Consider the following 27,457-nt stretch of genomic DNA (forward strand, 5'->3'; position numbering starts at 1 on the left):
ACTAGCGGAGGACGCATCTTGTCCCTGGTGTTCAGCGGAGGGCCTGTGCGGGGTGCGGCAGTGTCGTGCTGGAGGGCCCACTGGTAGCGATGTGGGCTTCCTCGCCTCGCCTCGCCTCGCCTCGCCTCGCCTCGCCTCACACCAGGTGTCTGCGTAGTTTGCAGTGCATTCGCACCATTCCTATCCCTGTCCCTGTCCCCGTCCCGACTTGTCCCGACTTTGCTCGACTGCCGCTCGCTGCCGCTCGGGTCGTGGTCCATATGACAGCGCAAGCACGACAAACGTCTGCGGGACGAGACGAGACGAGACGAGACGAGACGACTAAGGAATAAATTCGTGGTTACAAATCAAATTCGGAACTCTAAACTCCTACACAACAATAGGCGGTGACGTATTTCAGAAATCACCTGCCGATTCGTACTGTTTTGTCGTTTTCAAAGTCTTCTTGGCAAACTTGGTTAGCACATTCTCCCTCAAACTGAGTTAATTACTGCATTTTCGTACCATTACAGTAGTTTAAAAGGCTTAAGGAAGCATCTTTGTCACAACAGAAAGGTAGTTTGAAAATTGGGCTGGCGACATAACAAAAAAAAAAAAAACAGGAAGGGAGCCAACAGCACCCGGGTTTCCCAGGCAGTCACCCATCCAAGTACTAGCCGGGCCCGATGATGCTTAACTTCGGTGATCGGACGAGAACCGGTGTATTCATCATGGTATGGCCGTTGGCGCTCATCTAATGTAGGAGCACGGCAGAATTCGCGTTCGGCTTATCTCCCACCACACAAAATGTTAGTTTTCGGCCGCATTTGACGAAAGCGCTTCCTTCCGCAACCGCCAGTTCCTCGAGGACGGCGCGGGGAGGCGCGCCCGGCGTCCCAGCAGAGTGACGGCCGAATTGGCGGGCGCACCGCCGCGTGTGTGAGACGCACTGCTGCTCGTTGCACCCCCTGTCATTCGCTGGGCGCGTGCAGCCTTCGACACTAGCAGAAGACGCATCTTGTCCCTGGTGTTCAGCGGAGGGCCTGTGCGGGGTGCGGCAGTGTCGTGCAGGAGGGCCCACTGGTAGCGATGTGGGCTTCCTCGCCTCGCCTCGCCTCGCCTCGCCTCGCCTCACACCAGGTGTCTGCGTAGTTTGCAGTGCATTCGCACCATTCCTATCCCTGTCCCTGTCCCCGTCCCGACTTGTCCCGACTTTGCTCGACTGCCGCTCGCTGCCGCTCGGGTCGTGGTCCATATGACAGCGCAAGCACGACAAACGTCTGCGGGACGAGACGAGACGAGACGAGACGAGACGACTAAGGAATAAATTCGTGGTTACAAATCAAATTCGGAACTCTAAACTCCTACACAACAATAGGCGGTGACGTATTTCAGAAATCACCTGCCGATTCGTACTGTTTTGTCGTTTTCAAAGTCTTCTTGGCAAACTTGGTTAGCACATTCTCCCTCAAACTGAGTTAATTACTGCATTTTCGTACCATTACAGTAGTTTAAAAGGCTTAAGGAAGCATCTTTGTCACAACAGAAATGTAGTTTGAAAATTGGGCTGGCGACATAACAAAAAAAAAAAAAGGAAGGGAGCCAACAGCACCCGGGTTTTCCAGGCGGTCACCCATCCAAGTACTAGCCGGGCCCGAGGATGCTTAACTTCGGTGATCGGACGAGAACCGGTGTATTCATCATGGTATGGCCGTTGGCGCTCATCTAATGTAGGAGCACGGCAGAATTCGCTTTCGGCTTTTCTCCCAACACACAAAATGTTAGTTTTCGGCCGCATTTGACGAAAGCGCTTCCTTCCGCAACCGCCAGTTCCTCGAGGACGGCGCGGGGAGGCGCGCCCGGCGTCCCAGCAGAGTGACGGCCGAATTGGCGGGCGCACCGCCGCGTGTGTGAGACGCACTGCTGCTCGTTGCACCCCCTGTCATTCGCTGGGCGCGGTCAGCCTTCGACACTAGCGGAGGACGCATCTTGTCCCTGGTGTTCAGCGGAGGGCCTGTGCGGGGTGCGGCAGTGTCGTGCTGGAGGGCCCACTGGTAGCGATGTGGGCTTCCTCGCCTCGCCTCGCCTCGCCTCGCCTCGCCTCACACCAGGTGTCTGCGTAGTTTGCAGTGCATTCGCACCATTCCTATCCCTGTCCCTGTCCCCGTCCCGACTTGTCCCGACTTTGCTCGACTGCCGCTCGCTGCCGCTCGGGTCGTGGTCCATATGACAGCGCAAGCACGACAAACGTCTGCGGGACGAGACGAGACGAGACGAGACGAGACGACTAAGGAATAAATTCGTGGTTACAAATCAAATTCGGAACTCTAAACTCCTACACAACAATAGGCGGTGACGTATTTCAGAAATCACCTGCCGATTCGTACTGTTTTGTCGTTTTCAAAGTCTTCTTGGCAAACTTGGTTAGCACATTCTCCCTCAAACTGAGTTAATTACTGCATTTTCGTACCATTACAGTAGTTTAAAAGGCTTAAGGAAGCATCTTTGTCACAACAGAAAGGTAGTTTGAAAATTGGGCTGGCGACATAACAAAAAAAAAAAAACAGGAAGGGAGCCAACAGCACCCGGGTTTCCCAGGCAGTCACCCATCCAAGTACTAGCCGGGCCCGATGATGCTTAACTTCGGTGATCGGACGAGAACCGGTGTATTCATCATGGTATGGCCGTTGGCGCTCATCTAATGTAGGAGCACGGCAGAATTCGCGTTCGGCTTATCTCCCACCACACAAAATGTTAGTTTTCGGCCGCATTTGACGAAAGCGCTTCCTTCCGCAACCGCCAGTTCCTCGAGGACGGCGCGGGGAGGCGCGCCCGGCGTCCCAGCAGAGTGACGGCCGAATTGGCGGGCGCACCGCCGCGTGTGTGAGACGCACTGCTGCTCGTTGCACCCTCTGTCATTCGCTGGGCGCGTGCAGCCTTCGACACTAGCAGAGGACGCATCTTGTCCCTGGTGTTCAGCGGAGGGCCTGTGCGGGGTGCGGCAGTGTCGTGCTGGAGGGCCCACTGGTAGCGATGTGGGCTTCCTCGCCTCGCCTCGCCTCGCCTCGCCTCACACCAGGTGTCTGCGTAGTTTGCAGTGCATTCGCACCATTCCTATCCCTGTCCCTGTCCCCGTCCCGACTTGTCCCGACTTTGCTCGACTGCCGCTCGCTGCCGCTCGGGTCGTGGTCCATATGACAGCGCAAGCACGACAAACGTCTGCGGGACGAGACGAGACGAGACGAGACGACTAAGTAATAAATTCCTGGTTACAAATCAAATTTGGAACTCTACATTCCTACACAACAATAGGCGGTGACGTATTTCAGAAATCACCTGCCGATTCGTACTGTTTTGTCGTTTTCAAAGTCTTCTTGGCAAACTTGGTTAGCACATTCTCCCTCAAACTGAGTTAATTACTGCATTTTCGTACCATTACAGTAGTTTAAAGGGCTTAAGGAAGCATCTTTGTCACAACAGAAAGGTAGTTTGAAAATTGGGCTGGCGACATAACAAAAAAAAAAAAAAACAGGAAGGGAGCCAACAGCACCTGGGTTTCCCAGGCGGTCACCCATCCAAGTACTAGCCGGGCCCGATGATGCTTAACTTCGCTGATCGGACGAGAACCGGTGTATTCATCATGGTATGGCCGTTGGCGCTCTCTAATAAAGGAGCACGGCAGAATTCGCGTTCGGCTTTTCTCCCAACACACAAAATGTTAGTTTTCGGCCGCATTTGACGAAAGCGCTTCCTTTCGCAACCGCCAGTTCCTCGAGGACGGCGCAGGGAGGCGCGCCCGGCGTCCCAGCAGAGTGACGGCCGAATTGGCGGGCGCACCGCCGCGTGTGTGAGACGCACTGCTGCTCGTTGCACCCCCTGTCATTCGCTGGGCGCGGTCAGCCTTCGACACTAGCGGAGGACGCATCTTGTCCCTGGTGTTCAGCGGAGGGCCTGTGCGGGTTGCGGCAGTGTCGTGCTGGAGGGCCCACTGGTAGCGATGTGGGCTTCCTCGCCTCGCCTCGCCTCGCCTCGCCTCGCCTCGCCTCACACCAGGTGGCTGCGTAGTTTGCAGTGCATTCGCACCATTCCTATCCCTGTCCCTGTCCCCGTCCCGACTTGTCCCGACTTTGCTCGACTGCCGCTCGCTGCCGCTCGGGTCGTGGTCCATATGACAGCGCAAGCACGACAAACGTCTGCGGGACGAGACGAGACGAGACGAGACGACTAAGTAATAAATTCCTGGTTACAAATCAAATTTGGAACTCTACATTCCTACACAACAATAGGCGGTGACGTATTTCAGAAATCACCTGCCGATTCGTACTGTTTTGTCGTTTTCAAAGTCTTCTTGGCAAACTTGGTTAGCACATTCTCCCTCAAACTGAGTTAATTACTGCATTTTCGTACCATTACAGTAGTTTAAAGGGCTTAAGGAAGCATCTTTGTCACAACAGAAAGGTAGTTTGAAAATTGGGCTGGCGACATAACAAAAAAAAAAAAAAAACAGGAAGGGAGCCAACAGCACCTGGGTTTCCCAGGCGGTCACCCATCCAAGTACTAGCCGGGCCCGATGATGCTTAACTTCGCTGATCGGACGAGAACCGGTGTATTCATCATGGTATGGCCGTTGGCGCTCTCTAATAAAGGAGCACGGCAGAATTCGCGTTCGGCTTTTCTCCCAACACACAAAATGTTAGTTTTCGGCCGCATTTGACGAAAGCGCTTCCTTTCGCAACCGCCAGTTCCTCGAGGACGGCGCAGGGAGGCGCGCCCGGCGTCCCAGCAGAGTGACGGCCGAATTGGCGGGCGCACCGCCGCGTGTGTGAGACGCACTGCTGCTCGTTGCACCCCCTGTCATTCGCTGGGCGCGGTCAGCCTTCGACACTAGCGGAGGACGCATCTTGTCCCTGGTGTTCAGCGGAGGGCCTGTGCGGGTTGCGGCAGTGTCGTGCTGGAGGGCCCACTGGTAGCGATGTGGGCTTCCTCGCCTCGCCTCGCCTCGCCTCGCCTCGCCTCGCCTCACACCAGGTGGCTGCGTAGTTTGCAGTGCATTCGCACCATTCCTATCCCTGTCCCTGTCCCCGTCCCGACTTGTCCCGACTTTGCTCGACTGCCGCTCGCTGCCGCTCGGGTCGTGGTCCATATGACAGCGCAAGCACGACAAACGTCTGCGGGACGAGACGAGACGAGACGAGACGAGACGACTAAGGAATAAATTCGTGGTTACAAATCAAATTCGGAACTCTAAACTCCTACACAACAATAGGCGGTGACGTATTTCAGAAATCACCTGCCGATTCGTACTGTTTTGTCGTTTTCAAAGTCTTCTTGGCAAACTTGGTTAGCACATTCTCCCTCAAACTGAGTTAATTACTGCATTTTCGTACCATTACAGTAGTTTAAAAGGCTTAAGGAAGCATCTTTGTCACAACAGAAATGTAGTTTGAAAATTGGGCTGGCGACATAACAAAAAAAAAAAAAGGAAAGGAGCCAACAGCACCCGGGTTTTCCAGGCGGTCACCCATCCAAGTACTAGCCGGGCCCGAGGATGCTTAACTTCGGTGATCGGACGAGAACCGGTGTATTCATCATGGTATGGCCGTTGGCGCTCATCTAATGTAGGAGCACGGCAGAATTCGCTTTCGGCTTTTCTCCCAACACACAAAATGTTAGTTTTCGGCCGCATTTGACGAAAGCCTTTCCTTCCGCAACCGCCAGTTCCTCGAGGACGGCGTGGGGAGGCGCGCCCGGCATCCCAGCAGAGTGACGGCCGAATTGGCGGGGGCACCGCCGCGTGTGTGAGACGCACTGCTGCTCGTTGCACCCCCTGTCATTCGCTGGGCGCGGTCAGCCTTCGACACTAGCGGAGGACGCATCTTGTCCCTGGTGTTCAGCGGAGGGCCTGTGCGGGGTGCGGCAGTGTCGTGCTGGAGGGCCCACTGGTAGCGATGTGGGCTTCCTCGCCTCGCCTCGCCTCGCCTCGCCTCGCCTCGCCTCACACCAGGTGTCTGCGTAGTTTGCAGTGCATTCGCACCATTCCTATCCCTGTCCCTGTCCCCGTCCCGACTTGTCCCGACTTTGCTCGACTGCCGCTCGCTGCCGCTCGGGTCGTGGTCCATATGACAGCGCAAGCACGACAAACGTCTGCGGGACGAGACGAGACGAGACGAGACGAGACGACTAAGGAATAAATTCGTGGTTACAAATCAAATTTGGAAATCTAAACTCCTACACAACAATAGGCGGTGACGTATTTCAGAAATCACCTGCCGATTCGTACTGTTTTGTCGTTTTCAAAGTCTTCTTGGCAAACTTGGTTAGCACATTCTCCCTCAAACTGAGTTAATTACTGCATTTTCGTACCATTACAGTAGTTTAAAGGGCTTAAGGAAGCATCTTTGTCACAACAGAAAGGTAGTTTGAAAATTGGGCTGGCGACATAACAAAAAAAAAAAACAGGAAGGGAGCCAACAGCACCTGGGTTTCCCAGGCGGTCACCCATCCAAGTACTAGCCGGGCCCGATGATGCTTAACTTCGGTGATCGGACGAGAACCGGTGTATTCATCATGGTATGGCCGTTGGCGCTCTCTAATAAAGGAGCACGGCAGAATTCGCGTTCGGCTTTTCTCCCAACACACAAAATGTTAGTTTTCGGCCGCATTTGACGAAAGCGCTTCCTTTCGCAACCGCCAGTTCCTCGAGGACGGCGCGGGGAGGCGCGCCCGGCGTCCCAGCAGAGTGACGGCCGAATTGGCGGGCGCACCGCCGCGTGTGTGAGACGCACTGCTGCTCGTTGCACCCCCTGTCATTCGCTGGGCGCGGTCAGCCTTCGACACTAGCGGAGGACGCATCTTGTCCCTGGTGTTCAGCGGAGGGCCTGTGCGGGGTGCGGCAGTGTCGTGCTGGAGGGCCCACTGGTAGCGATGTGGGCTTCCTCGCCTCGCCTCGCCTCGCCTCGCCTCGCCTCACACCAGGTGTCTGCGTAGTTTGCAGTGCATTCGCACCATTCCTATCCCTGTCCCTGTCCCCGTCCCGACTTGTCCCGACTTTGCTCGACTGCCGCTCGCTGCCGCTCGGGTCGTGGTCCATATGACAGCGCAAGCACGACAAACGTCTGCGGGACGAGACGAGACGAGACGAGACGAGACGACTAAGGAATAAATTCGTGGTTACAAATCAAATTCGGAACTCTAAACTCCTACACAACAATAGGCGGTGACGTATTTCAGAAATCACCTGCCGATTCGTACTGTTTTGTCGTTTTCAAAGTCTTCTTGGCAAACTTGGTTAGCACATTCTCCCTCAAACTGAGTTAATTACTGCATTTTCGTACCATTACAGTAGTTTAAAAGGCTTAAGGAAGCATCTTTGTCACAACAGAAAGGTAGTTTGAAAATTGGGCTGGCGACATAACAAAAAAAAAAAAAACAGGAAGGGAGCCAACAGCACCCGGGTTTCCCAGGCAGTCACCCATCCAAGTACTAGCCGGGCCCGATGATGCTTAACTTCGGTGATCGGACGAGAACCGGTGTATTCATCATGGTATGGCCGTTGGCGCTCATCTAATGTAGGAGCACGGCAGAATTCGCGTTCGGCTTATCTCCCACCACACAAAATGTTAGTTTTCGGCCGCATTTGACGAAAGCGCTTCCTTCCGCAACCGCCAGTTCCTCGAGGACGGCGCGGGGAGGCGCGCCCGGCGTCCCAGCAGAGTGACGGCCGAATTGGCGGGCGCACCGCCGCGTGTGTGAGACGCACTGCTGCTCGTTGCACCCCCTGTCATTCGCTGGGCGCGTGCAGCCTTCGACACTAGCAGAAGACGCATCTTGTCCCTGGTGTTCAGCGGAGGGCCTGTGCGGGGTGCGGCAGTGTCGTGCAGGAGGGCCCACTGGTAGCGATGTGGGCTTCCTCGCCTCGCCTCGCCTCGCCTCGCCTCGCCTCACACCAGGTGTCTGCGTAGTTTGCAGTGCATTCGCACCATTCCTATCCCTGTCCCTGTCCCCGTCCCGACTTGTCCCGACTTTGCTCGACTGCCGCTCGCTGCCGCTCGGGTCGTGGTCCATATGACAGCGCAAGCACGACAAACGTCTGCGGGACGAGACGAGACGAGACGAGACGAGACGACTAAGGAATAAATTCGTGGTTACAAATCAAATTCGGAACTCTAAACTCCTACACAACAATAGGCGGTGACGTATTTCAGAAATCACCTGCCGATTCGTACTGTTTTGTCGTTTTCAAAGTCTTCTTGGCAAACTTGGTTAGCACATTCTCCCTCAAACTGAGTTAATTACTGCATTTTCGTACCATTACAGTAGTTTAAAAGGCTTAAGGAAGCATCTTTGTCACAACAGAAATGTAGTTTGAAAATTGGGCTGGCGACATAACAAAAAAAAAAAAAGGAAGGGAGCCAACAGCACCCGGGTTTTCCAGGCGGTCACCCATCCAAGTACTAGCCGGGCCCGAGGATGCTTAACTTCGGTGATCGGACGAGAACCGGTGTATTCATCATGGTATGGCCGTTGGCGCTCATCTAATGTAGGAGCACGGCAGAATTCGCTTTCGGCTTTTCTCCCAACACACAAAATGTTAGTTTTCGGCCGCATTTGACGAAAGCGCTTCCTTCCGCAACCGCCAGTTCCTCGAGGACGGCGCGGGGAGGCGCGCCCGGCGTCCCAGCAGAGTGACGGCCGAATTGGCGGGCGCACCGCCGCGTGTGTGAGACGCACTGCTGCTCGTTGCACCCCCTGTCATTCGCTGGGCGCGGTCAGCCTTCGACACTAGCGGAGGACGCATCTTGTCCCTGGTGTTCAGCGGAGGGCCTGTGCGGGGTGCGGCAGTGTCGTGCTGGAGGGCCCACTGGTAGCGATGTGGGCTTCCTCGCCTCGCCTCGCCTCGCCTCGCCTCGCCTCGCCTCACACCAGGTGTCTGCGTAGTTTGCAGTGCATTCGCACCATTCCTATCCCTGTCCCTGTCCCCGTCCCGACTTGTCCCGACTTTGCTCGACTGCCGCTCGCTGCCGCTCGGGTCGTGGTCCATATGACAGCGCAAGCACGACAAACGTCTGCGGGACGAGACGAGACGAGACGAGACGAGACGACTAAGGAATAAATTCGTGGTTACAAATCAAATTCGGAACTCTAAACTCCTACACAACAATAGGCGGTGACGTATTTCAGAAATCACCTGCCGATTCGTACTGTTTTGTCGTTTTCAAAGTCTTCTTGGCAAACTTGGTTAGCACATTCTCCCTCAAACTGAGTTAATTACTGCATTTTCGTACCATTACAGTAGTTTAAAAGGCTTAAGGAAGCATCTTTGTCACAACAGAAAGGTAGTTTGAAAATTGGGCTGGCGACATAACAAAAAAAAAAAAAACAGGAAGGGAGCCAACAGCACCCGGGTTTCCCAGGCAGTCACCCATCCAAGTACTAGCCGGGCCCGATGATGCTTAACTTCGGTGATCGGACGAGAACCGGTGTATTCATCATGGTATGGCCGTTGGCGCTCATCTAATGTAGGAGCACGGCAGAATTCGCGTTCGGCTTATCTCCCACCACACAAAATGTTAGTTTTCGGCCGCATTTGACGAAAGCGCTTCCTTCCGCAACCGCCAGTTCCTCGAGGACGGCGCGGGGAGGCGCGCCCGGCGTCCCAGCAGAGTGACGGCCGAATTGGCGGGCGCACCGCCGCGTGTGTGAGACGCACTGCTGCTCGTTGCACCCCCTGTCATTCGCTGGGCGCGTGCAGCCTTCGACACTAGCAGAAGACGCATCTTGTCCCTGGTGTTCAGCGGAGGGCCTGTGCGGGGTGCGGCAGTGTCGTGCAGGAGGGCCCACTGGTAGCGATGTGGGCTTCCTCGCCTCGCCTCGCCTCGCCTCGCCTCGCCTCACACCAGGTGTCTGCGTAGTTTGCAGTGCATTCGCACCATTCCTATCCCTGTCCCTGTCCCCGTCCCGACTTGTCCCGACTTTGCTCGACTGCCGCTCGCTGCCGCTCGGGTCGTGGTCCATATGACAGCGCAAGCACGACAAACGTCTGCGGGACGAGACGAGACGAGACGAGACGAGACGACTAAGGAATAAATTCGTGGTTACAAATCAAATTCGGAACTCTAAACTCCTACACAACAATAGGCGGTGACGTATTTCAGAAATCACCTGCCGATTCGTACTGTTTTGTCGTTTTCAAAGTCTTCTTGGCAAACTTGGTTAGCACATTCTCCCTCAAACTGAGTTAATTACTGCATTTTCGTACCATTACAGTAGTTTAAAAGGCTTAAGGAAGCATCTTTGTCACAACAGAAATGTAGTTTGAAAATTGGGCTGGCGACATAACAAAAAAAAAAAAGGAAGGGAGCCAACAGCACCCGGGTTTTCCAGGCGGTCACCCATCCAAGTACTAGCCGGGCCCGAGGATGCTTAACTTCGGTGATCGGACGAGAACCGGTGTATTCATCATGGTATGGCCGTTGGCGCTCATCTAATGTAGGAGCACGGCAGAATTCGCTTTCGGCTTTTCTCCCAACACACAAAATGTTAGTTTTCGGCCGCATTTGACGAAAGCGCTTCCTTCCGCAACCGCCAGTTCCTCGAGGACGGCGCGGGGAGGCGCGCCCGGCGTCCCAGCAGAGTGACGGCCGAATTGGCGGGCGCACCGCCGCGTGTGTGAGACGCACTGCTGCTCGTTGCACCCCCTGTCATTCGCTGGGCGCGGTCAGCCTTCGACACTAGCGGAGGACGCATCTTGTCCCTGGTGTTCAGCGGAGGGCCTGTGCGGGGTGCGGCAGTGTCGTGCTGGAGGGCCCACTGGTAGCGATGTGGGCTTCCTCGCCTCGCCTCGCCTCGCCTCGCCTCGCCTCGCCTCACACCAGGTGTCTGCGTAGTTTGCAGTGCATTCGCACCATTCCTATCCCTGTCCCTGTCCCCGTCCCGACTTGTCCCGACTTTGCTCGACTGCCGCTCGCTGCCGCTCGGGTCGTGGTCCATATGACAGCGCAAGCACGACAAACGTCTGCGGGACGAGACGAGACGAGACGAGACGAGACGACTAAGGAATAAATTCGTGGTTACAAATCAAATTCGGAACTCTAAACTCCTACACAACAATAGGCGGTGACGTATTTCAGAAATCACCTGCCGATTCGTACTGTTTTGTCGTTTTCAAAGTCTTCTTGGCAAACTTGGTTAGCACATTCTCCCTCAAACTGAGTTAATTACTGCATTTTCGTACCATTACAGTAGTTTAAAAGGCTTAAGGAAGCATCTTTGTCACAACAGAAAGGTAGTTTGAAAATTGGGCTGGCGACATAACAAAAAAAAAAAAACAGGAAGGGAGCCAACAGCACCCGGGTTTCCCAGGCAGTCACCCATCCAAGTACTAGCCGGGCCCGATGATGCTTAACTTCGGTGATCGGACGAGAACCGGTGTATTCATCATGGTATGGCCGTTGGCGCTCATCTAATGTAGGAGCACGGCAGAATTCGCGTTCGGCTTATCTCCCACCACACAAAATGTTAGTTTTCGGCCGCATTTGACGAAAGCGCTTCCTTCCGCAACCGCCAGTTCCTCGAGGACGGCGCGGGGAGGCGCGCCCGGCGTCCCAGCAGAGTGACGGCCGAATTGGCGGGCGCACCGCCGCGTGTGTGAGACGCACTGCTGCTCGTTGCACCCTCTGTCATTCGCTGGGCGCGTGCAGCCTTCGACACTAGCAGAGGACGCATCTTGTCCCTGGTGTTCAGCGGAGGGCCTGTGCGGGGTGCGGCAGTGTCGTGCTGGAGGGCCCACTGGTAGCGATGTGGGCTTCCTCGCCTCGCCTCGCCTCGCCTCGCCTCACACCAGGTGTCTGCGTAGTTTGCAGTGCATTCGCACCATTCCTATCCCTGTCCCTGTCCCCGTCCCGACTTGTCCCGACTTTGCTCGACTGCCGCTCGCTGCCGCTCGGGTCGTGGTCCATATGACAGCGCAAGCACGACAAACGTCTGCGGGACGAGACGAGACGAGACGAGACGACTAAGTAATAAATTCCTGGTTACAAATCAAATTTGGAACTCTACATTCCTACACAACAATAGGCGGTGACGTATTTCAGAAATCACCTGCCGATTCGTACTGTTTTGTCGTTTTCAAAGTCTTCTTGGCAAACTTGGTTAGCACATTCTCCCTCAAACTGAGTTAATTACTGCATTTTCGTACCATTACAGTAGTTTAAAGGGCTTAAGGAAGCATCTTTGTCACAACAGAAAGGTAGTTTGAAAATTGGGCTGGCGACATAACAAAAAAAAAAAAAAACAGGAAGGGAGCCAACAGCACCTGGGTTTCCCAGGCGGTCACCCATCCAAGTACTAGCCGGGCCCGATGATGCTTAACTTCGCTGATCGGACGAGAACCGGTGTATTCATCATGGTATGGCCGTTGGCGCTCTCTAATAAAGGAGCACGGCAGAATTCGCGTTCGGCTTTTCTCCCAACACACAAAATGTTAGTTTTCGGCCGCATTTGACGAAAGCGCTTCCTTTCGCAACCGCCAGTTCCTCGAGGACGGCGCAGGGAGGCGCGCCCGGCGTCCCAGCAGAGTGACGGCCGAATTGGCGGGCGCACCGCCGCGTGTGTGAGACGCACTGCTGCTCGTTGCACCCCCTGTCATTCGCTGGGCGCGGTCAGCCTTCGACACTAGCGGAGGACGCATCTTGTCCCTGGTGTTCAGCGGAGGGCCTGTGCGGGTTGCGGCAGTGTCGTGCTGGAGGGCCCACTGGTAGCGATGTGGGCTTCCTCGCCTCGCCTCGCCTCGCCTCGCCTCGCCTCGCCTCACACCAGGTGGCTGCGTAGTTTGCAGTGCATTCGCACCATTCCTATCCCTGTCCCTGTCCCCGTCCCGACTTGTCCCGACTTTGCTCGACTGCCGCTCGCTGCCGCTCGGGTCGTGGTCCATATGACAGCGCAAGCACGACAAACGTCTGCGGGACGAGACGAGACGAGACGAGACGACTAAGTAATAAATTCCTGGTTACAAATCAAATTTGGAACTCTACATTCCTACACAACAATAGGCGGTGACGTATTTCAGAAATCACCTGCCGATTCGTACTGTTTTGTCGTTTTCAAAGTCTTCTTGGCAAACTTGGTTAGCACATTCTCCCTCAAACTGAGTTAATTACTGCATTTTCGTACCATTACAGTAGTTTAAAGGGCTTAAGGAAGCATCTTTGTCACAACAGAAAGGTAGTTTGAAAATTGGGCTGGCGACATAACAAAAAAAAAAAAAAAACAGGAAGGGAGCCAACAGCACCTGGGTTTCCCAGGCGGTCACCCATCCAAGTACTAGCCGGGCCCGATGATGCTTAACTTCGCTGATCGGACGAGAACCGGTGTATTCATCATGGTATGGCCGTTGGCGCTCTCTAATAAAGGAGCACGGCAGAATTCGCGTTCGGCTTTTCTCCCAACACACAAAATGTTAGTTTTCGGCCGCATTTGACGAAAGCGCTTCCTTTCGCAACCGCCAGTTCCTCGAGGACGGCGCAGGGAGGCGCGCCCGGCGTCCCAGCAGAGTGACGGCCGAATTGGCGGGCGCACCGCCGCGTGTGTGAGACGCACTGCTGCTCGTTGCACCCCCTGTCATTCGCTGGGCGCGGTCAGCCTTCGACACTAGCGGAGGACGCATCTTGTCCCTGGTGTTCAGCGGAGGGCCTGTGCGGGTTGCGGCAGTGTCGTGCTGGAGGGCCCACTGGTAGCGATGTGGGCTTCCTCGCCTCGCCTCGCCTCGCCTCGCCTCGCCTCGCCTCACACCAGGTGGCTGCGTAGTTTGCAGTGCATTCGCACCATTCCTATCCCTGTCCCTGTCCCCGTCCCGACTTGTCCCGACTTTGCTCGACTGCCGCTCGCTGCCGCTCGGGTCGTGGTCCATATGACAGCGCAAGCACGACAAACGTCTGCGGGACGAGACGAGACGAGACGAGACGAGACGACTAAGGAATAAATTCGTGGTTACAAATCAAATTCGGAACTCTAAACTCCTACACAACAATAGGCGGTGACGTATTTCAGAAATCACCTGCCGATTCGTACTGTTTTGTCGTTTTCAAAGTCTTCTTGGCAAACTTGGTTAGCACATTCTCCCTCAAACTGAGTTAATTACTGCATTTTCGTACCATTACAGTAGTTTAAAAGGCTTAAGGAAGCATCTTTGTCACAACAGAAATGTAGTTTGAAAATTGGGCTGGCGACATAACAAAAAAAAAAGGAAGGGAGCCAACAGCACCCGGGTTTTCCAGGCGGTCACCCATCCAAGTACTAGCCGGGCCCGAGGATGCTTAACTTCGGTGATCGGACGAGAACCGGTGTATTCATCATGGTATGGCCGTTGGCGCTCATCTAATGTAGGAGCACGGCAGAATTCGCGTTTGGCTTTTCTCCCAACACACAAAATGTTAGTTTTCGGCCGCATTTGACGAAAGCGCTTCCTTCCGCAACCGCCAGTTCCTCGAGGACGGCGCGGGGAGGCGCGCCCGGCGTCCCGGCAGAGTGACGGCGGAATTGGCGGGCGCACCGCCGCGTGTGTGAGACGCACTGCTGCTCGTTGCACCCCCTGTCATTCGCTGGGCGCGGTCAGCCTTCGACACTAGCGGAGGACGCATCTTGTCCCTGGTGTTCAGCGGAGGGCCTGTGCGGGGTGTGGCAGTGTCGTGCTGGAGGGCCCACTGGTAGCGATGTGGGCTTCCTCGCCTCGCCTCGCCTCGCCTCGCCTCGCCTCGCCTCGCCTCGCCTCACACCAGGTGTCTGCGTAGTTTGCAGTGCATTCGCACCATTCCTATCCCTGTCCCTGTCCCCGTCCCGACTTGTCCCGACTTTGCTCGACTGCCGCTCGCTGCCGCTCGGGTCGTGGTCCATATGACAGCGCAAGCACGACAAACGTCTGCGGGACGAGACGAGACGAGACGAGACGAGACGACTAAGGAATAAATTCGTGGTTACAAATCAAATTCGGAACTCTAAACTCCTACACAACAATAGGCGGTGACATATTTCAGAAATCACCTGCCGATTCGTACTGTTTTGTCGTTTTCAAAGTCTTCTTGGCAAACTTGGTTAGCACATTCTCCCTCAAACTGAGTTAATTACTGCATTTTCGTACCATTACAGTAGTTTAAAAGGCTTAAGGAAGCATCTTTGTCACAACAGAAAGGTAGTTTGAAAATTGGGCTGGCGACATAACAAAAAAAAAAAAACAGGAAGGGAGCCAACAGCACCCGGGTTTCCCAGGCAGTCACCCATCCAAGTACTAGCCGGGCCCGATGATGCTTAACTTCGGTGATCGGACGAGAACCGGTGTATTCATCATGGTATGGCCGTTGGCGCTCATCTAATGTAGGAGCACGGCAGAATTCGCGTTCGGCTTATCTCCCACCACACAAAATGTTAGTTTTCGGCCGCATTTGACGAAAGCGCTTCCTTCCGCAACCGCCAGTTCCTCGAGGACGGCGCGGGGAGGCGCGCCCGGCGTCCCAGCAGAGTGACGGCCGAATTGGCGGGCGCACCGCCGCGTGTGTGAGACGCACTGCTGCTCGTTGCACCCTCTGTCATTCGCTGGGCGCGTGCAGCCTTCGACACTAGCAGAGGACGCATCTTGTCCCTGGTGTTCAGCGGAGGGCCTGTGCGGGGTGCGGCAGTGTCGTGCAGGAGGGCCCACTGGTAGCGATGTGGGCTTCCTCGCCTCGCCTCGCCTCGCCTCGCCTCGCCTCACACCAGGTGTCTGCGTAGTTTGCAGTGCATTCGCACCATTCCTATCCCTGTCCCTGTCCCCGTCCCGACTTGTCCCGACTTTGCTCGACTGCCGCTCGCTGCCGCTCGGGTCGTGGTCCATATGACAGCGCAAGCACGACAAACGTCTGCGGGACGAGACGAGACGAGACGAGACGAGACGACTAAGGAATAAATTCGTGGTTACAAATCAAATTCGGAACTCTAAACTCCTACACAACAATAGGCGGTGACGTATTTCAGAAATCACCTGCCGATTAGTACTGTTTTGTCGTTTTCAAAGTCTTCTTGGCAAACTTGGTTAGCACATTCTCCCTCAAACTGAGTTAATTACTGCATTTTCGTACCATTACAGTAGTTTAAAAGGCTTAAGGAAGCATCTTTGTCACAACAGAAATGTAGTTTGAAAATTGGGCTGGCGACATAACAAAAAAAAAAAAGGAAGGGAGCCAACAGCACCTTTTTTTTTTTTTTTTTGTGGAAGCATCTTTGTCGACACCTGAAAGTTATTATGAAAAGAGGCCTGGCAGGTGTAGCGACGTAAAAATGAAAAAATGAGAAAGAGCCAACAGCAGGTTTTTTTTTTTTTGCGGGCCTCCCATCTCCCCTTATAGCCCGGCCGTGTCGCTCTCCACAAAATGCCTTCTATTGGCGAGCTTCATGAGCTATAAAGGTGCTGTTGACTCCATGTTCCACGACGAACGGACGAAAAGAAAGTCAGTATCCCCCGTTGGTGTCCTTAAAACGGTCGACGTCCGTCGGGAAAAAGCGGCAAGAGCAAAAAAAAAACCATAATCCAGCAATCTTCTGCATGGAGACAATGACTCCGCCAGGGAAACAAAATCCAGTAGAAATAAAACCACTTCCTTAGTGTCACTATTACCGGGAAAGTTCCACACCAGTAAAACTGAGGGGTAAAGTCCATCAGGTGGACAAGTGAAACGAAAAGGAAAAAAAAACAAAAAAATGAAAGTCACTGCGTGGTAACAGTAGTGAAAATTGAAAATATCACTGCCGCCACATGGGAGACCTACAGGAGAAAACCAGTGCTTGTAAATAAAAGTGCCGATGTCCACAGCATAAAAAATCAGAATCAAGAAAAAGGTAAACTGTACCGGAAATAAAAAAAGACACAGATAAGAAAAAAAAAAAGAGTTCCTCTGAGTACACGTATTTCCATAAGTGTTCGTTCCTTGAAAAACACAGCTTGAGCGGTCAAAATAGAATAGTATACCAAACCGTCATAAACATGTTAAGCATCCACCGACATCCGGGAAAAGGCATGAGCAAGTGCAACCTTCAAAAAATTTGCAAAAGTAGCACGATAGCCAGGCAAAGCTTCAGTTTGTTCATGCTGAGTCCATAAATAGGTAAGAAATTCCAATTCAGTAGTCAATTTCAGGTGAAACATTGCAAAAACGGTTTGACCCAGGAGCCACACCGTAGCATTCTTCTTTGTATTCGGGTAGGCGACGCATTGAGGAATTAAGGCGTCGGTCGGCAAGACTGAACGCGTATCCACTCGAGTGATTAGGCGAATCATATCGCTGGCGGCATCCCAAACACTGCAAAAATGTCCACACACAAAACGGTGTTCAAGTGTATCTTCCGCATCACACAAGTCGCAAGCTCCAGACGAGATGAGGTTGATGGAATGGAGCTTCGAATTTGTAGGGAAGGTACGATGCACAACCTTGTACCACACGGCGTGTACAGAGGGAGGAAGAACATGGCTGGCAAGATTTTTCCATACCGCGACCCAATTATACCACGGTAGCCGATACTCCCACTTACAACGCACAGGTGATCCACGGAAAGCAGAAACGACGTCGCAGACTCGAAGACTGGGAACGTCACATAGCGCGAGGTAGCTGTTGTCCATATAGTAGCGACGCACATAGTTAAGAAAAAAGGGAATGTGCGAGACATTCACCGGCGCCTCCACTGATAGAGGACGATACATACTGAAGACCGCCGCAGTGGTACCGTTCGGGGCCCTCTCCATAACAACGGTGGTCCGTTTCCAAAGGAGAGCAGAGCACTTCGCGCGAAGATCTACTAAACCCAAACCACCATCTGTCGGGCTTAGAGTACAGGTGTCATACGAGACTTTAAAAATGTCACCTCGCCATAAAAACCAATACACCGCCTGCTTGAGGGCACGTTCCAACTGCCGAGGCAGTGGAAGGACCTGTGCGAGGTACCACACCCTGGCCAGAATGTTAGTATTGATCAAGGCCACCTTGTCACGAAGCGCCAACGTGCGAGCCGCATAGATCTTGGCAACGGCGCGCACCTTATGGAGCGTAGACCGCCAATTGAGCGCCTCCATCCGTTGTGGATGAGAAGAAAAAAGCACGCCCAGGACTTTGTGCTGTTCGCGGACACAAAACCAGCTCCGCTGTATGGACCGTGCGCGGGGTGTAAGAGGCAAACAAACAGTCTTAGTTGGGTTGACAATGGCACCTGTAGCTTTTTCAAAGCGTTGCAGTGCACCATATAGAGTGTCAACGTCATCAGAATGGCCAAGAAAAACGCCAAGATCGTCGGCGTACGCCTTGCAAATGAGGCGGTGCGTCCCTATCTGAATGCCACGGCAGTCGCGGCCGATAATTCGCAGCAACGGATCTAAAGCTACAGAAAAAAGGGCCATTGAAAGGGGACACCCCTGCCGCACCGAGCGCCCAACACGGAAAGCTGGCGTCAAGTGGCCATTGACACTAACACGTGACGTCGCATTTTGTAAAAGATGCTTTACCACAGTCGTAAACTTAAAACCGAAGCCCATCCGCACAAGAACCTGGCGGAGGTACACATGGCTAATGCGGTCGAAAGCATTTTTGAAATCAATTAAGAAGATGGCAGCTGTCGGCAGTCTCGCACTTTTAACAAAACCGAGACAGTCGCGATAGGCGAGGACGGCATCAAAAATGTTTCGACCCTGCACTGCACATGATTGACTATCACTGAGGACCGACGGTAAAACAACTTTAAGGCGTTGAGCCACGCATCGCGTTACAATCTTAAAATCGGCGTTCAGTAAAGTGATCGGCCGAACAGCGTCAATGCAGGGCGTCGCAGTCGATTTGGGAACCAATGTCACTACCCCCTCCTCAAACGCAGCAGGGATAACAGCACCATCCCGTATTTCATTTAAAAGAGCCACAAAAACATCACGAAAAAGATCATAAAATTTCAGATAAAATTCAGCAGGAATGCCGTCGGGACCAGGCGATTTACTTTTAGGGCTTCGTCGGATAGCATCGTACAGGTCGTCAGGTACATAAGCAGCATTTAAAAGCGTCCTATCCGTACGAGTTAAAACATGAGGTATGACTTGTAAAAAATCCCGCAACGCATTACAATCAACATCCAGCGCATGGAAAAGGGAACTAAAATGAGTAAAAACATCCCGCTCAATGTCGGACTGGACAGTAGTCCGTCTACCGTCGCACTGTTTCCAGGTACCGATGTGCAGACGGGCGCGCCGCCTGCGTTCCCTATGCAGATGATAAAGCGACAATGGTTCGCCATCCACAACCCCCGCAGGCTGGCTGCGGACGACGACACCGCCACTAACAGCACGCAAATCAGCGAGAAGCTTACGCTGGAACTGCTTAAAAGCGGGCAGCAAGGCAGGCTGTGACGTCACGCGCAGCGCGAGGTCTTGTAAACACGCCTGATGGAAGCGGGCGGTAGCGCGACGCCACCGAGCCGCCTCGCGGCTAAAATCCATTAAAAACCGCCTGATCACCGGCTTGGCCTCCCCGACCCACCACTCCAGCACACTACAGTCACCTCGCTTGGTCCCGAGCAATTTCTGCCACAGATTGGTAAAACACGTCACAAAATGGTCGTCGTTCAATAATGCACAATTAAATTTCCACAAATTCTTTCGCCTGGGAACACAAAATCTAGGCAATAAAAGCTGACAAAGGTAACCGGAATGATCAGAAAACAGCACGGGAAACATTTCCGTGCGGCAAATACGGGCAGAAAGCGGGGCAGAAACGTAAATTCTGTCCAGGCGGCTGTGCCCCGTGGGATAAAAATGAGTAAAATGCGTAACATCAGGGTTTAAAACACGCCACGTATCAACGAGCTGAAAACTGCGAACCAAGTCGCCGAGCTCGCGACAAATGTTAGGACGAGGCACCTGATCAACAACATCTAAAACGCAATTAAAATCGCCGCCTACAACTAAAGCATCCACATTCCGGTGTAACAGCGCACACAATTCCTGCCCATAAAAAACAGCCCTCGCCGGCTTATCGTTCCCAGACGGAGCATAGACGTTAACAAATACAACGCCCAGTATAGTGCAACTAACGGCACGACCATTAGGTAAAATAGCAACATTTGAAATAACGAGGTCAGAACGTACTAAAATGGCAGTTCCTGTACTGTGATCCGGTAAAACATTGTCAATAACAGTAAAGTCACTAAAATCGTGTAAAAAGACAAGGGCATCACGCGTCACCTCTTGTAAAAACACAACATGGCAGTGGTGATCACGTAAAAAGTTCTTAAAAGCCAGTATCTTACACGGGTGACTCAATTTGTTAAGATTAATGGTGACAACATTCCACTGGCTAAAATCGTAAGTCATAGACTCACACAATTAAAAGACACACACAAAAGTAAAACACACATAAAACACGGGAGGTGCAGGTGCGCGACAGGGGAGGGGGCACACAGGACACACACTACGTCTCCCCACCCTCCACAACATCCTTCGCCCACTCCGAAGGCTCGAAGGGGGAGAGGGGCGGCAGGGTGGCAGTAGCCGTCACGCCAGAAGCGACCGACACAGAATCCTTAACGGACATCTCCACGTCGGAAGAAGGCACCGACACGCGGTCGTGAATAGAAGGACCAGCGCGACGACGGTGTACATCCTCTGCCTTCCGTTTAGTCGACAGAGATGCCGCAGTCACAGCCGAAACCGTGTCTGGCGCTAAAACAGGCACATCTACAGAGGCGGGTTGACTTAACACAGTCCGTAGATGGCGAACAGCAACGTCACGTTGCTGCGCTGCAACACTCAGATCAGCTGACTGTGCGTGGCGAGAGGAGGCACGCTGCTGCTGTTGTTGTTGTTTGCGCGGCGGCTGACGCCCGGAGCCGGCAGCCTGAGGCGGCCGTAGCTCCACGTCGAGGTCGCGCCGCCCGGCGCGGCGTTGCGACGCCCAAGAAGAGGCGGGGGGGGCGCCCTACTGGGGACGGACTACGGTCACCTCGCGCTAAACCTCTGTCGTAGGAAGGGGAGCTACTGGCACTGCGGAAGCGTTGCCTACTGGAACTGCGAGAACGAGCTTCATCCCGCTGCGGTTTTGGTTCCACAAAAACATCGCTCGATTCCGCAACAGGAAGAGGCTCAGAAACGTCAGAGGGTGCAACGACGGGTGCAGGCACAGAAGGAGAGGGCTCCGCCTGCGACACAGTGGGGGCAACAGAGTCCGAATTAGGGCGCGAAACAACATCGGTTACCGACTGCGGCACGGAGTCAGAGACTGTCTCCGACACAACAGCACCCACAACCGGTTGAACAACAGCAGGCACGTTTTCCGAAACCGTGGACAAAGAGTCCTGGCCGGTAGTCGCAACAGCAGAGACACTATGATCAGCAGACACATCCATCGCTTCCGAGGCGGCAGCAAGATTAACATCTGCCGCACGCCGCGCGGGCGCGGGGGGGGGCGGAACCCAAGACCGTTGCGGCGACGGAAGCAAAACTAACTCCTTGCAAATCGGCCTCAAGCGGTAGCTGAACAGGCCGTTTTCGCTTCGGACAATCCTGCCTATAATGGCCAACACCATTACAAAAGGAGCAAGTTTGTGGCTGGCCACTGTACGTGACAAACGCACGGTGACCGTTTACCAAAATAAAAGACGGAATATGCTGCCTAACCACCATCTTAACACTGCGCACACCGTTCTCGACTTGAAATATATACGCAGACGACCATTTCTCCTTCACGACAGATAAAACAGTGCCATATGGCCGCAAGTGACGAGAAATAGTGTCATTACGTATTTCAAACGGAAGGTTAAATATCCGTATTTGTCGAAGACCAAAACCAGCGTGAGACACAGTGACATTACTAATATTTCCGTTAAGGTGTCGAAATTTGCGAACACCGTCATTAACAGAAACTACAGCATCACACAGATCGGAAGATTTGAGTTTTAAGAACACAGAATTTAAGAACGTATCGAACTGAATACCGAGTACGTCATTAGTAGACAACAACAAATCCTCAATTAACCAACGATGGATCTCAAAAGCCGAGGGTTTCTCGACGGAACGTTCGAATTCACACTGAACATTGTTCTGTCGCTCTTCACTATCATCGTAAAGAATATCCATTACTTACAGTTCAGTAGAAAGAAAGCCACGTGGCAAAGTAAGCAGACGACACGCGAGGCGCCGCCGGCCAAGTCGCACAAGGAAAACACTGCTCGCTCGGCACCGAGGTGTTGCCAGGCGGGCAGCCAGCCAAGTACTAGCCGGGCCCGAAGATGCTTAACTTCGGAGATCGGACGAGAACCGCTGTATTCATCATGGTATGGCCGTTGGCGCTCATCTAATGTAGGAGCACGGCAGAATTCGCTTTCGGCTTTTCTCCCAACACACAAAATGTTAGTTTTCGGCCGCATTTGACGAAAGCGCTTCCTTCCGCAACCGCCAGTTCCTCGAGGACGGCGCGGGGAGGCGCGCCCAGCGTCCCAGCAGAGTGACGGCCGAATTGGCGGGCGCACTGCCGCGTGTGTGAGACGCACTGCTGCTCGTTGCACCCCCTGTCATTCGCTGGGCGCGGTCAGCCTTCGACACTAGCGGAAGACGCATCTTGTCCCTGGTGTTCAGCGGAGGGCCTGTGCGGGGTGCGGCAGTGTCGTGCTGGAGGGCCCACTGGTAGCGATGTGGGCTTCCTCGCCTCGCCTCGCCTCGCCTCGCCTCGCCTCGCCTCACACCAGGTGTCTGCGTAGTTTGCAGTGCATTCGCACCATTCCTATCCCTGTCCCTGTCCCCGTCCCGACTTGTCCCGACTTTGCTCGACTGCCGCTCGCTGCCGCTCGGGTCGTGGTCCATATGACAGCGCAAGCACGACAAACGTCTGCGGGACGAGACGAGACGAGACGAGACGACTAAGTAATAAATTCCTGGTTACAAATCAAATTTGGAACTCTACATTCCTACACAACAATAGGCGGTGACGTATTTCAGAAATCACCTGCCGATTCGTACTGTTTTGTCGTTTTCAAAGTCTTCTTGGCAAACTTGGTTAGCACATTCTCCCTCAAACTGAGTTAATTACTGCATTTTCGTACCATTACAGTAGTTTAAAAGGCTTAAGGAAGCATCTTTGTCACAACAGAAAGGTAGTTTGAAAATTGGGCTGGCGACATAACAAAAAAAAAAAAAACAGGAAGGGAGCCAACAGCACCCGGGTTTCCCAGGCGGTCACCCATCCAAGTACTAGCCGGGCCCGATGATGCTTAACTTCGGTGATCGGACGAGAACCGGTGTATTCATCATGGTATGGCCGTTGGCGCTCATCTAATGTAGGAGCACGGCAGAATTCGCGTTCGGCTTATCTCCCACCACACAAAATGTTAGTTTTCGGCCGCATTTGACGAAAGCGCTTCCTTCCGCAACCGCCAGTTCCTCGAGGACGGCGCGGGGAGGCGCGCCCGGCGTCCCAGCAGAGTGACGGCCGAATTGGCGGGCGCACCGCCGCGTGTGTGAGACGCACTGCTGCTCGTTGCACCCCCTGTCATTCGCTGGGCGCGTGCAGCCTTCGACACTAGCGGAGGACGCATCTTGTCCCTGGTGTTCAGCGGAGGGCCTGTGCGGGGTGCGGCAGTGTCGTGCTGGAGGGCCCACTGGTAGCGATGTGGGCTTCCTCGCCTCGCCTCGCCTCGCCTCGCCTCACACCAGGTGTCTGCGTAATTTGCAGTGCATTCGCACCATTCCTATCCCTGTCCCTGTCCCCGTCCCGACTTGTCCCGACTTTGCTCGACTGCCGCTCGCTGCCGCTCGGGTCGTGGTCCATATGACAGCGCAAGCACGACAAACGTCTGCGGGACGAGACGAGACGAGACGAGACGAGACGACTAAGGAATAAATTCGTGGTTACAAATCAAATTTGGAACTCTAAACTCCTACACAACAATAGGCGGTGACGTATTTCAGAAGTCACCTGCCGATTCGTACTGTTTTGTCGTTTTCAAAGTCTTCTTGGCAAACTTGGTTAGCACATTCTCCCTCAAACTGAGTTAATTACTGCATTTTCGTACCATTACAGTAGTTTAAAAGGCTTAAGGAAGCATCTTTGTCACAACAGAAAGGTAGTTTGAAAATTGGGCTGGCGACATAACAAAAAAAAACAGGAAGGGAGCCAACAGCACCCGGGTTTCCCAGGCTGTCACCCATCCAAGTACTAGCCGGGCCCGATGATGCTTAACTTCGGTGATCGGACGAGAACCGGTGTATTCATCATGGTATGGCCGTTGGCGCTCATCTAATGTAGGAGCACGGCAGAATTCGCGTTCGGCTTTTCTCCCAACACACAAAATGTTAGTTTTCGGCCGCATTTGACGAAAGCGCTTCCTTCCGCAACCGCCAGTTCCTCGAGGACGGCGCGGGGAGGCGCGCCCGGCGTCCCAGCAGAGTGACGGCCGAATTGGCGGGCGCACCGCCGCGTGTGTGAGACGCACTGCTGCTCGTTGCACCCCCTGTCATTCGCTGGGCGCGTGCAGCCTTCGACACTAGCGGAGGACGCATCTTGTCCCTGGTGTTCAGCGGAGGGCCTGTGCGGGGTGCGGCAGTGTCGTGCTGGAGGGCCCACTGGTAGCGATGTGGGCTTCCTCGCCTCGCCTCGCCTCGCCTCGCCTCACACCAGGTGTCTGCGTAATTTGCAGTGCATTCGCACCATTCCTATCCCTGTCCCTGTCCCCGTCCCGACTTGTCCCGACTTTGCTCGACTGCCGCTCGCTGCCGCTCGGGTCGTGGTCCATATGACAGCGCAAGCACGACAAACGTCTGCGGGACGAGACGAGACGAGACGAGACGAGACGACTAAGGAATCAATTCGTGGTTACAAATCAAATTCGGAACTCTAAACTCCTACACAACAATAGGCGGTGACGTATTTCAGAAATCACCTGCCGATTCGTACTGTTTTGTCGTTTTCAAAGTCTTCTTGGCAAACTTGGTTAGCACATTCTCCCTCAAACTGAGTTAATTACTGCATTTTCGTACCATTACAGTAGTTTAAAAGGCTTAAGGAAGCATCTTTGTCACAACAGAAAGGTAGTTTGAAAATTGGGCTGGCGACATAACAAAAAAAAAAAAAACAGGAAGGGAGCCAACAGCACCCGGGTTTCCCAGGCGGTCACCCATCCAAGTACTAGCCGGGCCCGATGATGCTTAACTTCGGTGATCGGACGAGAACCGGTGTATTCATCATGGTATGGCCGTTGGCGCTCATCTAATGTAGGAGCACGGCAGAATTCGCGTTCGGCTTATCTCCCACCACACAAAATGTTAGTTTTCGGCCGCATTTGACGAAAGCGCTTCCTTCCGCAACCGCCAGTTCCTCGAGGACGGCGCGGGGAGGCGCGCCCGGCGTCCCAGCAGAGTGACGGCCGAATTGGCGGGCGCACCGCCGCGTGTGTGAGACGCACTGCTGCTCGTTGCACCCCCTGTCATTCGCTGGGCGCGTGCAGCCTTCGACACTAGCAGAGGACGCATCTTGTCCCTGGTGTTCAGCGGAGGGCCTGTGCGGGGTGCGGCAGTGTCGTGCAGGAGGGCCCACTGGTAGCGATGTGGGCTTCCTCGCCTCGCCTCGCCTCGCCTCGCCTCGCCTCACACCAGGTGTCTGCGTAGTTTGCAGTGCATTCGCACCATTCCTATCCCTGTCCCTGTCCCCGTCCCGACTTGTCCCGACTTTGCTCGACTGCCGCTCGCTGCCGCTCGGGTCGTGGTCCATATGACAGCGCAAGCACGACAAACGTCTGCGGGACGAGACGAGACGAGACGAGACGACTAAGTAATAAATTCCTGGTTACAAATCAAATTTGGAACTCTACATTCCTACACAACAATAGGCGGTGACGTATTTCAGAAATCACCTGCCGATTCGTACTGTTTTGTCGTTTTCAAAGTCTTCTTGGCAAACTTGGTTAGCACATTCTCCCTCAAACTGAGTTAATTACTGCATTTTCGTACCATTACAGTAGTTTAAAGGGCTTAAGGAAGCATCTTTGTCACAACAGAAAGGTAGTTTGAAAATTGGGCTGGCGACATAACAAAAAAAAAAAAAACAGGAAGGGAGCCAACAGCACCCGGGTTTCCCAGGCGGTCACCCATCCAAGTACTTGCCGTGCCCGATGATGCTTAACTTCGGTGATCGGACGAGAACCGGTGTATTCATCATGGTATGGCCGTTGGCGCTCTCTAATAAAGGAGCACGGCAGAATTTGCGTTCGGCTTTTCTCCCAACACACAAAATGTTAGTTTTCGGCCGCATTTGACGAAAGCGCTTCCTTTCGCAACCGCCAGTTCCTCGAGGACGGCGCGGGGAGGCGCGCCCGGCGTCCCAGCAGAGTGACGGCCGAATTGGCGGGCGCACCGCCGCGTGTGTGAGACGCACTGCTGCTCGTTGCACCCCCTGTCATTCGCTGGGCGCGTGCAGCCTTCGACACTAGCGGAGGACGCATCTTGTCCCTGGTGTTCAGCGGAGGGCCTGTGCGGGGTGTGGCAGTGTCGTGCTGGAGGGCCCACTGGTAGCGATGTGGGCTTCCTCGCCTCGCCTCGCCTCGCCTCGCCTCACACCAGGTGTCTGCGTAATTTGCAGTGCATTCGCACCATTCCTATCCCTGTCCCTGTCCCCGTCCCGACTTGTCCCGACTTTGCTCGACTGCCGCTCGCTGCCGCTCGGGTCGTGGTCCATATGACAGCGCAAGCACGACAAACGTCTGCGGGACGAGACGAGACGAGACGAGACGAGACGACTAAGGAATAAATTCGTGGTTACAAATCAAATTTGGAACTCTAAACTCCTACACAACAATAGGCGGTGACGTATTTCAGAAGTCACCTGCCGATTCGTACTGTTTTGTCGTTTTCAAAGTCTTCTTGGCAAACTTGGTTAGCACATTCTCCCTCAAACTGAGTTAATTACTGCATTTTCGTACCATTACAGTAGTTTAAAAGGCTTAAGGAAGCATCTTTGTCACAACAGAAAGGTAGTTTGAAAATTGGGCTGGCGACATAACAAAAAAAAAAAAAACAGGAAGGGAGCCAACAGCACCCGGGTTTCCCAGGCGGTCACCCGTCCAAGTACTAGCCGGGCCCGATGATGCTTAACTTCGGTGATCGGACGAGAACCGGTGTATTCATCATGGTATGGACGTTGGCGCTCATCTAATGTAGGAGCACGGCAGAATTCGCGTTCGGCTTTTCTCCCAACACACAAAATGTTAGTTTTCGGCCGCATTTGACGAAAGCGCTTCCTTCCGCAACCGCCAGTTCCTCGAGGACGGCGCGGGGAGGCGCGCCCGGCGTCCCAGCAGAGTGACGGCCGAATTGGCGGGCGCACCGCCGCGTGTGTGAGACGCACTGCTGCTCGTTGCACCCCCTGTCATTCGCTGGGCGCGTGCAGCCTTCGACACTAGCAGAGGACGCATCTTGTCCCTGGTGTTCAGCGGAGGG

The 27,457-nt window shown here is 53.9% G+C and overlaps 21 non-coding genes across 21 annotated transcripts; all 21 read right to left on the reverse strand.

The window, feature by feature from the left end:
- Positions 1 to 608: 608 nt before the first annotated feature.
- Positions 609 to 727, reverse strand: LOC126159247 (5S ribosomal RNA). The gene has a single exon (XR_007534162.1). It is a non-coding gene; the product is annotated as a 5S ribosomal RNA (ribosomal RNA).
- Positions 728 to 1,579: 852 nt separating this feature from the next.
- LOC126159080 (5S ribosomal RNA) lies at positions 1,580 to 1,698 on the reverse strand. Its single transcript, XR_007534019.1, has one exon. It is a non-coding gene; the product is annotated as a 5S ribosomal RNA (ribosomal RNA).
- An 854-nt stretch (positions 1,699 to 2,552) lies between these two features.
- On the reverse strand, positions 2,553 to 2,671 carry LOC126159248 (5S ribosomal RNA). Its single transcript, XR_007534163.1, has one exon. It is a non-coding gene; the product is annotated as a 5S ribosomal RNA (ribosomal RNA).
- Positions 2,672 to 3,517: 846 nt separating this feature from the next.
- On the reverse strand, positions 3,518 to 3,636 carry LOC126159049 (5S ribosomal RNA). Its single transcript, XR_007533990.1, has one exon. It is a non-coding gene; the product is annotated as a 5S ribosomal RNA (ribosomal RNA).
- An 856-nt stretch (positions 3,637 to 4,492) lies between these two features.
- On the reverse strand, positions 4,493 to 4,611 carry LOC126159050 (5S ribosomal RNA). The gene has a single exon (XR_007533991.1). It is a non-coding gene; the product is annotated as a 5S ribosomal RNA (ribosomal RNA).
- An 856-nt stretch (positions 4,612 to 5,467) lies between these two features.
- LOC126159081 (5S ribosomal RNA) lies at positions 5,468 to 5,586 on the reverse strand. Its single transcript, XR_007534020.1, has one exon. It is a non-coding gene; the product is annotated as a 5S ribosomal RNA (ribosomal RNA).
- Positions 5,587 to 6,444: 858 nt separating this feature from the next.
- LOC126159232 (5S ribosomal RNA) lies at positions 6,445 to 6,563 on the reverse strand. The gene has a single exon (XR_007534148.1). It is a non-coding gene; the product is annotated as a 5S ribosomal RNA (ribosomal RNA).
- An 854-nt stretch (positions 6,564 to 7,417) lies between these two features.
- LOC126159249 (5S ribosomal RNA) lies at positions 7,418 to 7,536 on the reverse strand. The gene has a single exon (XR_007534164.1). It is a non-coding gene; the product is annotated as a 5S ribosomal RNA (ribosomal RNA).
- Positions 7,537 to 8,388: 852 nt separating this feature from the next.
- Positions 8,389 to 8,507, reverse strand: LOC126159082 (5S ribosomal RNA). Its single transcript, XR_007534021.1, has one exon. It is a non-coding gene; the product is annotated as a 5S ribosomal RNA (ribosomal RNA).
- Positions 8,508 to 9,367: 860 nt separating this feature from the next.
- Positions 9,368 to 9,486, reverse strand: LOC126159036 (5S ribosomal RNA). The gene has a single exon (XR_007533978.1). It is a non-coding gene; the product is annotated as a 5S ribosomal RNA (ribosomal RNA).
- An 851-nt stretch (positions 9,487 to 10,337) lies between these two features.
- On the reverse strand, positions 10,338 to 10,456 carry LOC126159083 (5S ribosomal RNA). The gene has a single exon (XR_007534022.1). It is a non-coding gene; the product is annotated as a 5S ribosomal RNA (ribosomal RNA).
- Positions 10,457 to 11,315: 859 nt separating this feature from the next.
- On the reverse strand, positions 11,316 to 11,434 carry LOC126159037 (5S ribosomal RNA). Its single transcript, XR_007533979.1, has one exon. It is a non-coding gene; the product is annotated as a 5S ribosomal RNA (ribosomal RNA).
- Positions 11,435 to 12,280: 846 nt separating this feature from the next.
- Positions 12,281 to 12,399, reverse strand: LOC126159051 (5S ribosomal RNA). The gene has a single exon (XR_007533992.1). It is a non-coding gene; the product is annotated as a 5S ribosomal RNA (ribosomal RNA).
- An 856-nt stretch (positions 12,400 to 13,255) lies between these two features.
- On the reverse strand, positions 13,256 to 13,374 carry LOC126159052 (5S ribosomal RNA). Its single transcript, XR_007533993.1, has one exon. It is a non-coding gene; the product is annotated as a 5S ribosomal RNA (ribosomal RNA).
- An 853-nt stretch (positions 13,375 to 14,227) lies between these two features.
- Positions 14,228 to 14,346, reverse strand: LOC126159084 (5S ribosomal RNA). Its single transcript, XR_007534023.1, has one exon. It is a non-coding gene; the product is annotated as a 5S ribosomal RNA (ribosomal RNA).
- An 869-nt stretch (positions 14,347 to 15,215) lies between these two features.
- Positions 15,216 to 15,334, reverse strand: LOC126159038 (5S ribosomal RNA). The gene has a single exon (XR_007533980.1). It is a non-coding gene; the product is annotated as a 5S ribosomal RNA (ribosomal RNA).
- A 7,840-nt stretch (positions 15,335 to 23,174) lies between these two features.
- Positions 23,175 to 23,293, reverse strand: LOC126159173 (5S ribosomal RNA). Its single transcript, XR_007534105.1, has one exon. It is a non-coding gene; the product is annotated as a 5S ribosomal RNA (ribosomal RNA).
- Positions 23,294 to 24,138: 845 nt separating this feature from the next.
- LOC126159056 (5S ribosomal RNA) lies at positions 24,139 to 24,257 on the reverse strand. The gene has a single exon (XR_007533997.1). It is a non-coding gene; the product is annotated as a 5S ribosomal RNA (ribosomal RNA).
- An 850-nt stretch (positions 24,258 to 25,107) lies between these two features.
- Positions 25,108 to 25,226, reverse strand: LOC126159185 (5S ribosomal RNA). Its single transcript, XR_007534116.1, has one exon. It is a non-coding gene; the product is annotated as a 5S ribosomal RNA (ribosomal RNA).
- An 850-nt stretch (positions 25,227 to 26,076) lies between these two features.
- LOC126159048 (5S ribosomal RNA) lies at positions 26,077 to 26,195 on the reverse strand. Its single transcript, XR_007533989.1, has one exon. It is a non-coding gene; the product is annotated as a 5S ribosomal RNA (ribosomal RNA).
- Positions 26,196 to 27,044: 849 nt separating this feature from the next.
- Positions 27,045 to 27,163, reverse strand: LOC126159064 (5S ribosomal RNA). The gene has a single exon (XR_007534004.1). It is a non-coding gene; the product is annotated as a 5S ribosomal RNA (ribosomal RNA).
- Between the last annotated feature and the right edge of the window lie 294 nt (positions 27,164 to 27,457).

The sequence above is a fragment of the Schistocerca cancellata genome, unplaced genomic scaffold (assembly GCF_023864275.1).
Source record: "Schistocerca cancellata isolate TAMUIC-IGC-003103 unplaced genomic scaffold, iqSchCanc2.1 HiC_scaffold_1126, whole genome shotgun sequence".
Lineage (NCBI taxonomy): Eukaryota > Metazoa > Arthropoda > Insecta > Orthoptera > Acrididae > Schistocerca > Schistocerca cancellata.